The sequence below is a fragment of the Notamacropus eugenii genome, chromosome 5, assembly GCF_028372415.1.
Source record: "Notamacropus eugenii isolate mMacEug1 chromosome 5, mMacEug1.pri_v2, whole genome shotgun sequence".
Classification (NCBI taxonomy): Eukaryota; Metazoa; Chordata; class Mammalia; order Diprotodontia; family Macropodidae; genus Notamacropus; species Notamacropus eugenii.
Window position 1 is genome coordinate 133,433,676 of NC_092876.1, and position 6,000 is coordinate 133,439,675.

Here is a 6,000-nt window from a genome sequence, read left to right on the forward strand (position 1 = left end):
TAATTGGTCTTTGGGAGTCACTGTTATACTTAAAAACCCTTAAGATATACAAAATTACAGTTTGTGATTTCATGGACAATCCTTTTTCCCCCTCTTGTTCTCCTTTATATATGAAAATGCTCATTTTTGCTCATATTTTTCAAGTGCAAAAGTATAAAACAAATTATTAATACTTAAACACAAATTATCCAAAGGGAGGAAGCTACATAAGGACTCATTTTGGCTCTGTAGAAGGAGAATCTTTCACCAAGCCTATTTCTGTGCCTCCTTGTCCTATGATTATGACCGTACTTCTCAAAGGCTATTCCAGGTCTTACAAGTTCTACCATGTTTAAAAGGTTTCTAGTTCAAGCCTAGCAACAGACTGAGATGGTTGTCTGAGGACCAGACTAAGTGCAGAGAAGATTATCACCAGTGGTTTGGGCACTGAGGGATGAATTCTTTGCCCGAGACAATGGAGGAAACTCAGGCAGATGCAAAATACTCCTCTCTGTGGAGCCCCCTGTACAGCCTCTGCAAAGTGGAAGATAAGGAAGCAAAGAGTACTACAGGTTGAATAGCTTTAGGACCACCTATGAAAGGTAACTTAACTATTAGTACTCTCAAGGTAATACTCTGGTCCAATGATAAATGTAGGGATATAGTATTAGAGAAATTGAACTTTGCACTTAAAAAAAACTAGAAGAAACAAGCTGAAGATAAAAGGAAAGAAAGATCATAGGTTGCCAAAGAAAAGGCAACCAATGAACCAGTAGAGTAAATTTTATTTTACTGTGGACGCAAAGATAGTAAGAAACATAATTTCATGAGTTATTTTGTATGGCAGTGCAACTGAGTTCTTTCATAAAGAGAGAAGTGTTTTAGCTGCTAGAGTTTTTGGGTCCAGTGTCTAAAGCTCCTTTGGAAGTCAGACTAGCTAGGCAGATAATTTTAGCTCACTGATGTTTTATTTTTTATTTCCATTTTTCTATATTGTTTATTAATTATTATTTTATTCTATTTTATTATGATTCTATTTCAGCTTTGTATACTCACTTCATCCTACTACGAAGATCAAAGCAAAGTCTTTGAGGCTCAGAAGTTTTATTATTCTCCTTATACCTTTTGCTCTAAAGCAATCACCTAACATGTTGTAGATACATACCACAATGTTGTGGACTACATAACCATGTGTTTCCCAAGTCACTCTGACTGAGATGTAGAATTAGGAAGAAGGGAAGGAAGAAGGGAGAGAAGGAAACAAACATTTATAAAGTAGTTGTTATGTATCAGTCAATGTGTTTATGTGCACTATGATCATTATCTTATTTGATCCTCACAACTGAACATCCTGGAAACTAAAGTACTATCATCATTATTATTGCTGTCACCACACAGCTAGATTTGAATTTCCACAATGGCAGTTCCAGGCCCAGCATTCCATCCACTGCACCACATGGCTCCCTTCGTGGAAGGAAAACAAAGAAAGAAGACACCAACCCTTTATTCACCTCTATGTGCCAACTGGTGTAACTAGGTGGTAATGTGGATAGAATGCTGGGCTTGGAGTCAGGAATGCTTATCTTGAGTTCAAATCTGGCCTGAGACATTTAATAGCTATGTGTCACTTAACCTTGTTTGCCTCAGTTTCCTCCTCTATAAAATAAGCTGGAGGAAGAAGTGGCAAACCACTCCAGCATCTTTGTCAAGAGAACCCCAAATGGAGTCACAGAGAGTTGTCAACAGAACTACCACAGCATCATTTCCCACAGAGATGCAGGTCATTTTCATGTGCCAATCATTTGCCACTTAAGGAAAGTGAGGCATAGAGGGAGAAAGTATTTCCCTAAGGTCACATACTGCCCTAAGTAGTACTGCTAACACATGAGCCCAGGACTCTTGGATCAAAGACGGGTCCTCTGTCCAGTGTGCCAGGCTGCCTCCCAAGCTTCCCCTTCTCATTTAGTCTGCTTCTTCCTGGGGTGGAGAGCCTGCAGCCTTGAGGCTACATGTAGTGCTCTAGGTCCTCAAGTATGGCCCTTTGACTGAATCCAAACTTCCCAGAATAAATCCCCTTAATAAAAGAACTTGTTCCACAAAACTTGATCTCAGTCAAAGCACACAACCACATGTGACCTCAAGAGTACAGGTTCCCATACCATTTGACCTTGTGGTCAGAGGAGATGTTTAACAACTGACCCAGCTGCTCTTAAGTTTCTGAGGCATGAAAATGAATACTAGCCCTTTCCAACAAAGCCCCTTACAACAAAAGGGCTCCCCGCCTCCCCAGAGAGTAGACAGGGAACTCCTTTGGAGGACTCTGGACTCACCTTGGCTTCTGCTCAATAACAAATAATCTTCTAGGCACCTTCTCAGTCAGAAAGGAAGAGAGATTTCATTCCATCAGGGAGAGAAAGGACCTGTGTTCACATCCTGACTCTGAGACTTACTGCCTGTGGGATCTTTGGGAGTCCCTTTGTCCTCCATGGGCCTCAATTTTCACATCTGCAAATTGAGGGAGCCTGACCTGGTGTCCTTTGAGTTCAGTTTTTGATCTAGGCAGTTAAGCACCTTGGTGCAGAGCAGGCTGGGCTTGGAGGAAGGGAGATGAAATTTGAAATTGCAATTGAACAGTGGTGGAACTGGGGCTAAGTCAACAGGATTCTGCTGCTGAGTCCTGATATGGAAAATCGAAGCAAACACACTTTCAGTCCCATGATAGGTTTGTTATCTAAGGAAAGCCAGAAAAGCAGAACAAGATGTTGCAAATTTGAAGCCTACATAAAGAAACACTAACTGCAGTTCTTGCTATTGCTGGTATCCATCATTGGCTTTATAATCATTATGTTATTGTTACCAGGGCTGCTGTGACAATCAAGTGAGATAATAATTGTAAAGTGCTTACTACAGCACCTGGCACATAGTAGGTACTATGGGAATGCATGAGAAGAGTAAAGACAGATTGACTGAACCATAATATATACGAAATGAATCATACGTTTTTTATTAAAGGGGCCATCCCTTGACTCACTTCTTAAAGAGTCCTATTCCCTGAATGGGCATTGTTTCACTCATAATGAGAACCTGAAAAGACCTTTGCTTAAAAAGGCCAAGGTCTCCCACTGCATCCTGAGCCATCTCCAGTTTTCCTGATCTATGTCTGGCCACTGTACCCAGATGGCTCTGGAGGAGAAAGTGAGGCTGGTGACTTAGCACACCCTACCTCCCTCAAATCCAATTCACTTACAAGTCATGTCATCTCCCTAATGTCATGGTCCAATTGGAGATAGAAGGGAAAACCACAAGACAGTAGAACCTCAGTTTAGGAGTAACCTGGTTTTCCTATGCTTTGCTGGATGAGGAAGAATTTTTCGCCAAATTTGTCTTGCAGGACAAACTAAAATTTGCAGTGTGAATATCAAAATTTTGTTGAGGAACATCGTCCAAATAAGGCTGTAGCAATGAGAGCCACAAATATTTTGACAATAATACAGTGTCACGTTTCTGAAGACCAGAAAAACTCCTTATGTCCAGATATGGGGACACAATTCATGTGTTCCTTTTCAACCCTATAGTCATCAGGGGTCATAAAAGGAGTGGTGCTGTTACATCTTGATCTTAAGAGAAGAATAGAAAAGAGGGGAAAAGGAATGCACTAAAGTTGGAAGGGAAAGAAAAGTTAGGGGAAATTATCTTACATATTTAAGGTGGGAAAAAAGATTTCTATGCGAAGGGAAGAAGTGGAGGGGAAGCTAAAACTTGAATCCCACCCTTATCTGAACTGGTCAAAGTCGGGGAAGAATACACACACACACACACACACACACACACACACACACACACACACGCACAGAATTAGGTACAGAAAAACATTAACTCTCCAAGGAAATAGTAAGGAAAGGGAAAGAGGGAGAAGGTAAAATTAGAAGATAAATTAAGGAAGAGGCTAGTCCCAGGCAAAACCAAGTAAGGATGTACAAAATAATTATAGCTTTTTTTGAGTTAGCAAAGAATGGGAATCTGAGGGGGTGTCCATAAAATTGTGGAATAGCTGCATAAGTTGAGTTATTAAAATTTGAAGGAATACTATTGTACTGTCAGAAATGAGTCAAATTTAGAAGAATACAAGCCCGATAAATGGTCAAAGGATATGAAAAGGTAGTTTTCAGAAGAAGTAATCAAAGCGATCTATAGCCATATGAAAAAACCTCCAAATCCCTATTGGTGAGAGAAATGTAAATTAAAACAAATCTGAGGTACCACTTTATACTTATCAGATTGGCTAATATGACATAAAAGGAAATTGAGAAATGTTGGAAGGGATGTGGGAAAGTTGGGACACTTGTGCTTGTTGGTAGAATTGTGGAGAATGGGAGAGTGAATTCATAAGGGAGGTGGAACTTCTCAGACTTTTCCACCATGCCCCATTTTGGAAAGCAATTTGGAACTGTGCCCAAAGGGCTATAAAATTGTGCATACCCTTTCACCCAGCAATACCACTACTAGGGTCTGTATCCAAAGAGATTTTTTTTTAAAAAGGAAAGGATCTATATGTCCAAAAATATTTATAGCACCTCTTTTTGTGGTGGCAAAGAATTGGTTGGTTCTTGAAGAGGACTAAAATGACATCACCACAATAAAGTAAAGTTTCAGTGTGTATGAGTGTAGCTGATTAGATCAATACAAGCTCAGCATGCTCTACCACAGATTGGGCACAAATAGTCCATGTGAACATTTGGAGTGGTTACTCCAAATTTGCTCATCCTTTGTTTCCTTTGTGCTGTCTCAATTCTGCTTTGCTCACAGAGCACAGTACCTTTTCTGATGTGGACATGCCATGCTGAGTGGTCCTGTGTCAGTGTCTTCCATGTTGCACAATCAAAACCAAAGTTCTTGAGGGGGACCTTGAGAATGTCTTTGTATTGCTTCTTCTGACCACCATGTGATCACCTGCTCCATGCAAGTACTCCATAAAATAGTCGTTTTGGCAAGTGTACATCTTGCATTCAAACAACATGGCCAGCCCATCGGAGTTGCTCTCTCTGAAGCGTGGTTTGAATGCTTGGCAGTTCAGCTAAAACAAGAACTTCAGTGTCTGGTACCTTATCCTGCCAGGTGATCCTCAGAATCTTCCTAAGACAGTTCAAATGGAAGCGATTCAGTTTCCTGGTGTGGCACTGGTAGACTGTCCATGTTTCACAGGCATACAACAGTAAGGTCAGCACGATGACTCTGTAGACCTTCACTTTGGTACTCAGTCTAATACCTCTTCTCTCCCAAACTTCTCTTCAGAGCCTCCCAAAAACTGAGCTAGCTCTGGCAATGCATGTATCAACCTCATTGTCAATGTGTACATCCCTGGAAAGTATACTACCAAGGTAAGTGAACTTCTCCACAACATTCAAAACTTCTTTAGTTGTTGTAACTGATGGTTCTACGTATATAGGTGTGATGGTGGCTGAGGGAGCACCTGTATTTTCTTGGTGTTAATTATTAGGCCAAAATTAGCACAGGCAACAGAGAATTGATCCATACTTTGCTGCATCTCAGCTTCAGAGGCTGCATTGAGTGCACAATCATCTGTGCTATAGTAACGGCATAACACACCAAGAGGAGCAAGTCTTATGCCGGGCCAGCAGGCTGCTCGTTCTCCTGTGGAGCTTGTGAGTAAAAGAATGAGGCGGGAGAGCGAGTCATGAAGCAACTCTGATTTATTCAAGCAAGCTCTCTGGTTATATAGCCTCTGCCAGTCAGCCTAACAAACCATGGTAACACACACAGACAAACCTGAAACCATAGTAACGAACACAAACCAGGGGTGGGGCTGTCCCTTCCAGCGCCATCTTGTTCACCCTTCCCTGCTCCAGACTCAGTTTACCTGATGTCCATCAGTGTGGCGTCCCAGATGGCATAGTGGTCAGCGCCCCTTACACATCTGCAAACAGGAAATTATGCACCAGCACTCCCTTCACTTTGGTCTTGGCTTACAAGCCTTTACAAATTGAAGAACTTACCATCAGC